At 48.4% G+C, this 6,683-nt stretch overlaps 1 long non-coding RNA gene across 1 annotated transcript; it reads right to left on the bottom strand.

Moving 5' to 3' along the window:
- Positions 1-4,672: 4,672 nt before the first annotated feature.
- On the bottom strand, positions 4,673-5,548 carry LOC146205688 (uncharacterized). Its single transcript, XR_014703212.1, has 2 exons — positions 5,080-5,548; positions 4,673-4,735 (listed from the first exon to the last, which is right to left on the bottom strand). It is a non-coding gene; the product is annotated as an uncharacterized LOC146205688 (long non-coding RNA).
- Between the last annotated feature and the right edge of the window lie 1,135 nt (positions 5,549-6,683).

Raw genomic sequence — 6,683 nt, 5'->3', positions numbered from 1 at the left:
CTCATGTCTTCGTCATTCGAAAGCAGCATACCAGCTGACACAGCATCCACCTTTCAGAAAAGGGAACCAATAGTGATTTTTGTCTCATTTGCAGCCAGGTTGAGAAACTTGGAAATCATGTGAGCTTACATTTAGTTCACTGCTGCATGAACTGCTTGAAATAGTCTGATGAACAGGACCACCATCCTGAGGAAAAATATATTAGTGAATATGTGCCTAGAATCCTCCGCATGCTTCTAGGCTCAGTGCCTGCGCGCATACTTACAGTTACTGTATTTCTGATGGGCAGGCCACGTGCCAGGTATAGTCAGTGGCAAATGGCAGAACCTATTAACACATTCATACAACGTTAATGAGTTTGGTTTAAGCCTTTCATCAGCACATACTTACATTTCGGCGATTGTTTGTTGAAATGGTAACCTGTCAACACACGAAAAAGGAACTGTGAGCTTTTTGTTCGCACTGTACTATCATGAGCAATATGAGCAAGAACACACGAGCGCGAGGCAGATAACCTCGAAACCCACTTGGGGCGATACGGTGCGGCCGCTGTGGGAAACAAAAGGGAAAGGGCGCAGTTAACGGAACCACGGCTCCCTTTCCACTTTGTTTCCCACAGCGGCCGCACCGTATCGCCCCAAGTGGGTTTCGAGGCTATCTGCCACGCGCTCGTGTGTTCTTACTCATATTGCTTATGATAGTACTGTTTCAAGCCTATGCAGCTACGTGAATTTTCTTACATTGTTCTCAGAGGTTGGAAGCAGATCTGCAGTGTCCTCAGTGTTGGAAGACACCTGTAGAGAGCAGTGCAAAAATGAGTTGGTATGATATGATAAATGTATGTAAACACAGAAACCACACCACCACATTTATATTCCAACTGTTCGAGATGCAGTAGAAGCTACAGCCCGGAAATAAAAACAAGGCACACTAATTGTGCCTGTGGGGCAATTCAGTTCACATTCGCAACTGCATGCATGCTTACATTACTCTCGAAGGTTGGGAGAAGATCTGCAGCGTCCTCAGTGTCGGAAGGCTCCTGTAGAGAGGAGAGTGCAAGAATGAGTTGTTACAATATGATAAATGTTCTATCTGTTCTATGTGAACACAGAAACCACACCACTTCATTTGCATTCTTACTAGAAGCTAAGTCGGCTGTTCCAGATACAGTACAAGCAGTGGCCTAAAAATACGAATAATAAGGCATGCTAATTGTGCCTGTGCGACAGAGTTAATGTGTGCAGCTGCATGCATGCGTGCATTGTTGTTTGGGAGCAGATGTGTCGCCATGTATTCACTGTTAGGAGGCAGCTGTCAAGACAGCAAATAATCCATGCACAAGTAATTCATTTCCTAATAAGGGTTATACAATGCAAAGAGCAGTCTGAAGGTGAAAATTTGTTACTCAGTTGGCAACTGAATGGCTCTAAGTGGTTGAAGGGTGAGTGCAAGGTGGAAAGCAGCAGATGCTAATGTTTCAAATGTAGGAACAGGCAGCTTACAACATTCATAATCTTGGCAAATCTAGCTGCGGGCACATACACATGCAGAACTGTACTAATCAGTGCTCATGAGCAAAAAAAAAAAAAAAACCAAAAGTGGCCATGCATTTGCAAGCTGAGCCAAAATTGAAGACTATGGAGCGCAATTGTTTCAGCAGAATTGGACACAAATATGTGAAGGGCTAAAAGGAAATCTCACCACAAAGCGTGCATGGCACCTACTTCGGCACCTTCTGGACCCAACCCAGAGCAAGACATATACACGAAACATAATAGCTAGACTAACCCATCAACACAGAGATGACACAGATGCCCTACTAGCTACTCTAAAGCATATGCACACCACCCCGGGTCAACCACAATCCCTTCCCTCCTATGCAGGAGGACCAAATGATATATTAGATGCTGCAATAACGACATCAGAAATACGGGCAGAACTTCACAAGCTCAAGAACACAACGCCAGGCGAAGATCAGGTTTCAAATGCGGCGCTAAGAAATCTAGATGATAAATCATTGGAGCAACTAACGGACCTCTATAACAAACACTGGGAAGAAGGGACACTCCCAGCAGAATGGACACACGGGAAAGTAATTCTCATACCAAAACCCAATAAGCCAATTTCCCCAGCGAATATGCGCCCGATATCGCTCACCTCAAACTTAGGAAAACTCTTTGAACAGGTTATACTAGCTCGGCTAACTGCATACATGGATGACACGGACCAATACCCGCACTCAATGGTCGGTTTTAGGCCCCGTCTATCTACGCAGGACGCTATGCTGCAGCTAACGTCAGCAGTGCTTGACCCACATATACCAACGCATACAAAGGCGATACTAGCAATAGATCTCAAAAAAGCGTTTGATAATGTACAACACACAGCAATCCTACAGGCACTCACGAACATTCAAACTGGTACTAGGGTTTACAACTACATAAGAGCCTACCTTCAGCACAGGACAGCCACACTTCACAAGAATGCTAAATTGGGCGAGTTGGTGCATTCGCATTTTAGGAAAACGTAGCGCAAAGAAGACAAGGCTACGTTAGCGCTACGTTTTCCTAAAATGTAAAATGCAGCCACACTTCACATCGACAATCTCCACACCTCACCGTACACGCTTGCCAACGTGGGGACGCCGCAAGGCTCCGTTCTTTCCCCGTTTCTGTTCAACATTACCCTTATCCCCTTAACCGCAGAACTACAGAAAATCCCTCACCTCGGTCACACCATATACGCCGATGACATCACACTCTGGACAACACACGGATCAGACGGTGAAATCGAAGACACGCTACAAACAGCAGCAGACACGATAGCCAAGCTTACCGCAACAATCGGATTAGAGTGCTCCCCAGAAAAATCAGAATTACTAATCATACCCCCTAAAGGACGGACCTACCAAAGCCCCATAGAAATTCGAATTCAGGGAAGACAAGTACCACAGGTTCATACCATTCGCATTCTGGGACTATACCTGCAACAGGATGGAAAGAACGTCGACACAATTAAGCGGCTCAAAAAGGCCGTTGCAAACACCATACAAATCATAAAAAGGGTGACAGGACGCGCACATGGGCTTCGAGAGGCGGACACACTTCGAGTAGTGCACGCCTATACCCTCAGCAGAATTCTTTATGCTACACCATACCTCAAACTATCATGCAGTGAGGTCCAGCAAATAGACTCGTTAATTCGGCAAGCAACAAAGGCAGCACTTAAATTACCGAAAAGCACTAGTAACGAGAGACTACTCGAACTTGGAGTCCATAATACAATACATGAACTTCGAGAGGCCCATTTACAAGCACAATACCTCAGATTAGCTGCTACAACTACCGGACGACATATACTCACTAAGCTAGGCATCACTATTCCTGCAAACAATTCATCCCTATTAACACTCCCTAGCCAAATTTACACTTCAATCTATGTCAAACCATTACCGCGGAACATGCACCCCCACTATGACCAAGGTCGCAGGAAGGCGCGCGCGGCAGCGCTCCACAAATGGTACGGGAATGAGCCCGATGCCGTTTGGGTAGATGCCGCCTGCGATGAGAGCGGAGCCACTGCAGTTGTGTACAACCCCCACATTTCCCCCTTAACTATTGAGCTTTCTTCAGGCACGACCCCTGAAGAAGCCGAGGAGACCGCTATAGCTATTGCTCTGGCATACACCGATGCCAGTTACATACTCAGTGATTCAAAAACTGCCATTCTAAATTATGCCAGCGGCCGGGTTCATCCTCCGGCGCACCGCTTGCTGCACATGCCCACCTCCCACCTCCCCCGACGGATTGAGCTCATCTGGGTGCCTGCGCACTCGGGAAATCCCGGCAACGAGGCTGCCGACTCCTTAGCCCGAGGGTCTAGAAACCGGGCACAGGCGGACCTCATGGGGGATTTCTCGAAGGATCGTATGCACTCGTTTGCTGAGTTCACCGCAAACTCCCGCGCTGAGCGCCTCATCTATCCGTCACCCCACCCATCCCTCACTATCAGAGAGCAGTCAATCTGGCGTCGTCTGCAGACACGAACTCTACCTACACCAGCTCTACTTTCGAAATTTCAGCCTGTATCCCCCGTATGCACTTTGTGCTCCCACCCCAAGGCCACTCTTACCCACATTCTTTTATCCTGCCCTGCGTCTCCTCCCCCCGCCGGGCCGGTGCCTCTCCGAACCTGGGAGGACTGGGAGACCTCACTGCGATCAGCGGACCCGGCCAGGCAGAAGATCGTCGTCAGCCGGGCCGCATACGTCATGGATAAACATAATATGAACGTTTAGATCGTGAGTGGGGTCGTGCGGAGACCCAGGAGGCCTGCGTGCCTCGAATTCTTCTGCAAATAAAGTTTTTTCCTCCTCCTCCTTGTCCATTAGGTAGCTCAGCCCTGGTAGTGCTAAGCTACCTTGTTTCACAAGGAACATGAATAGTGAAATGTTTTATGCTACCATATTTAGATCATTCCTAGCTTTTTTTTTTTAAGCTGCTCTTTTTACTGTTTCTGGCAGAAGAAAAGAAATAGAGGTTCTTACATTTTGTGTAGGCACTTGTGTATCGCATGTTTCATCTAGTGCATTACTGTCGTTGTCTTGTTTCTGAAATGAAAATAAAATTTACTTGTGTCACAAAACCTTTATTCTTACACTTTATATGCTCACCTTTCGTTTCGCTGCCGGCGGGATGCAGTCGTCGCGCATCAGGCGCCTGCGGCCGTGGATCACCTGAACGCAAAGAAAGAATCGACCCATAAAGGCACCACTTCTGTCAGCAAGCGTCGGTAGAGTCGTGCAGTCACGAGTGTCCATCATCTACTGACCCTTAGTTACAAAAATAAAAATAAAGACTGATTAGCGAAAAAAACTTCTAAAACGGCTGATGGTGTGAGATGAGCAGTTCCTTAGGACGGGTTTTCGCTCAGACTTGCTGCGTGCTGTTTAAAGTGGGTTGAACCGTCATTTTCACAGTACACGAGCTAATATTCTGACTGTGCATCAGCTTTAACGCCAACGACTTTGATCATAGCGCGGAAGAAAATCGCCAGTCGGTGACATAGGTACGTACTTACCTTTCGTTCGTATCCCAGATCCAGCATCGGCAATGGGTTAATTTCCGTGCGCTTTCCATCCACGAAGTGCAGTGAACATACACGTGAGCTCTGTGATGGTACGAAGTTTTTCCTATTAATCAACGCCACCCACTGTCGATTCAACTCCGGATTGGCAGGAAAACGATGCAACAAAAACATGTCGCAGCCGCACTCCGACTTCCGAGTACCATGGCGTGCGCGCGAACTAGCGGCAATATTTTTCCGCTTTCGCTGGGTACTGCCGCATCCCACGACCACGCAGTGCTGTCCAGATGACGTTGGAGTTGCGTACGGCATTGCACCATTCATTACACCAAGGCAAATATGTATTTAACACGGGCTACTGTAGCGAACGCACGCGCGCACATCACTCCGTGTGCCGGGTTATCAGTCCAAAGAGAGATGGCAACCACGGAAAGGCGGAAACGGAAGTGGGGTCGCTCGTAGTGCATGGTGTTAGAGAGTATCTTGCTTTTTGGTGTTTATGGTGTATAGTCGCGTTTATTTGAGAATTTCACTGATGTAGTCACCCTGACAAAAGCAGACACCTCCTGATCCTCAGATAAATGGAACGGCAGCAAGAGACGTGCGTTTTTCCAGAGAACAAATGCTTAATTATTAGTGCAACAGCACAATGGCACGAGGCAGACTATCAGCGTGGAGAGGATCCGAGGCGCAGCTCTGTCCCAGCCTTGTCCTCCCCTCAGCCATCGACCTGGATCTCCTCAGCGGCCAGGGCGAGACAGATGACTTCACGTTGTCCTTTTTCGTCCTGTTTGAGAAGTAGTGCCTCCCAGGGCTGATCTGTTCTGTCAGGTTCTCCAAATCTAGGACACTTCCATACCACGTGCATCATGTCCGCATGCCATCGCAACGTTTGCACCTGGGGCGGAAAATTTCCGGGTGCCAGTTGCTCTAAAGCTGGGGGTTCGGTAATACTCCAGTTTGTAGCTTACGCCACATAATCTCCTCGCTTTTGGTGAGTTGCTTACACGCTTTTGGAAATATTGATCTGCCCAATTTGTAAGGATTTAGGATATATTGGTATGTTTTATGGTCATAATCGAACTGTAGGGGTTGCTCATCGCTCAAGGGGTACGGGGTTGCGTATAAGACGTCACTGGGATCCTGGAAGGGAGCTAATCCTCGGGCCCGTACGTGCGCTTTCTCATTCTCCCTCAACCACTAGTTGCGGTATTCCCCAAGGAGCGCGACTTGCCCTGCCGGTAGTGGGCCACTGGCCAACACTCTTGCTGCTATTGCCGAAATGCGGCCCGCGTGAAAGTTTATAATCGCTGATCTTGAGTCACCAATTATAATTTTGACCTGTTGCTGGGTTAGAGCTAGCGTAATGCCCCCTCCTCCCCTCCCCCCCCCCCCCCCCCCCCGCCCTTTCCGCCTCAGTTGCGGTCGAGTGTCGGGTGCTGCAGCAAACTACCGAGCCTCCGTTTTCTCTAGTTGCTACCGAAACTCGTCCCATACCGTCCGCGCCTTGTGCGGCATCTGTATATACGACATCCTGCCTGCCCTCAAACGGGCTTGCAGCGCAGCTGCTCTATCACTCCTCCGGCTCTCATGGTAGA

Source organism: Amblyomma maculatum, chromosome 1 (assembly GCF_055883805.1).
Source record: "Amblyomma maculatum isolate TAMU_Amacu chromosome 1, ASM5588380v1, whole genome shotgun sequence".
NCBI lineage: Eukaryota > Metazoa > Arthropoda > Arachnida > Ixodida > Ixodidae > Amblyomma > Amblyomma maculatum.
The sequence above is the reverse complement of the archived record's forward strand: the minus strand, read 5'-3'. Positions and strand labels throughout refer to the sequence as shown.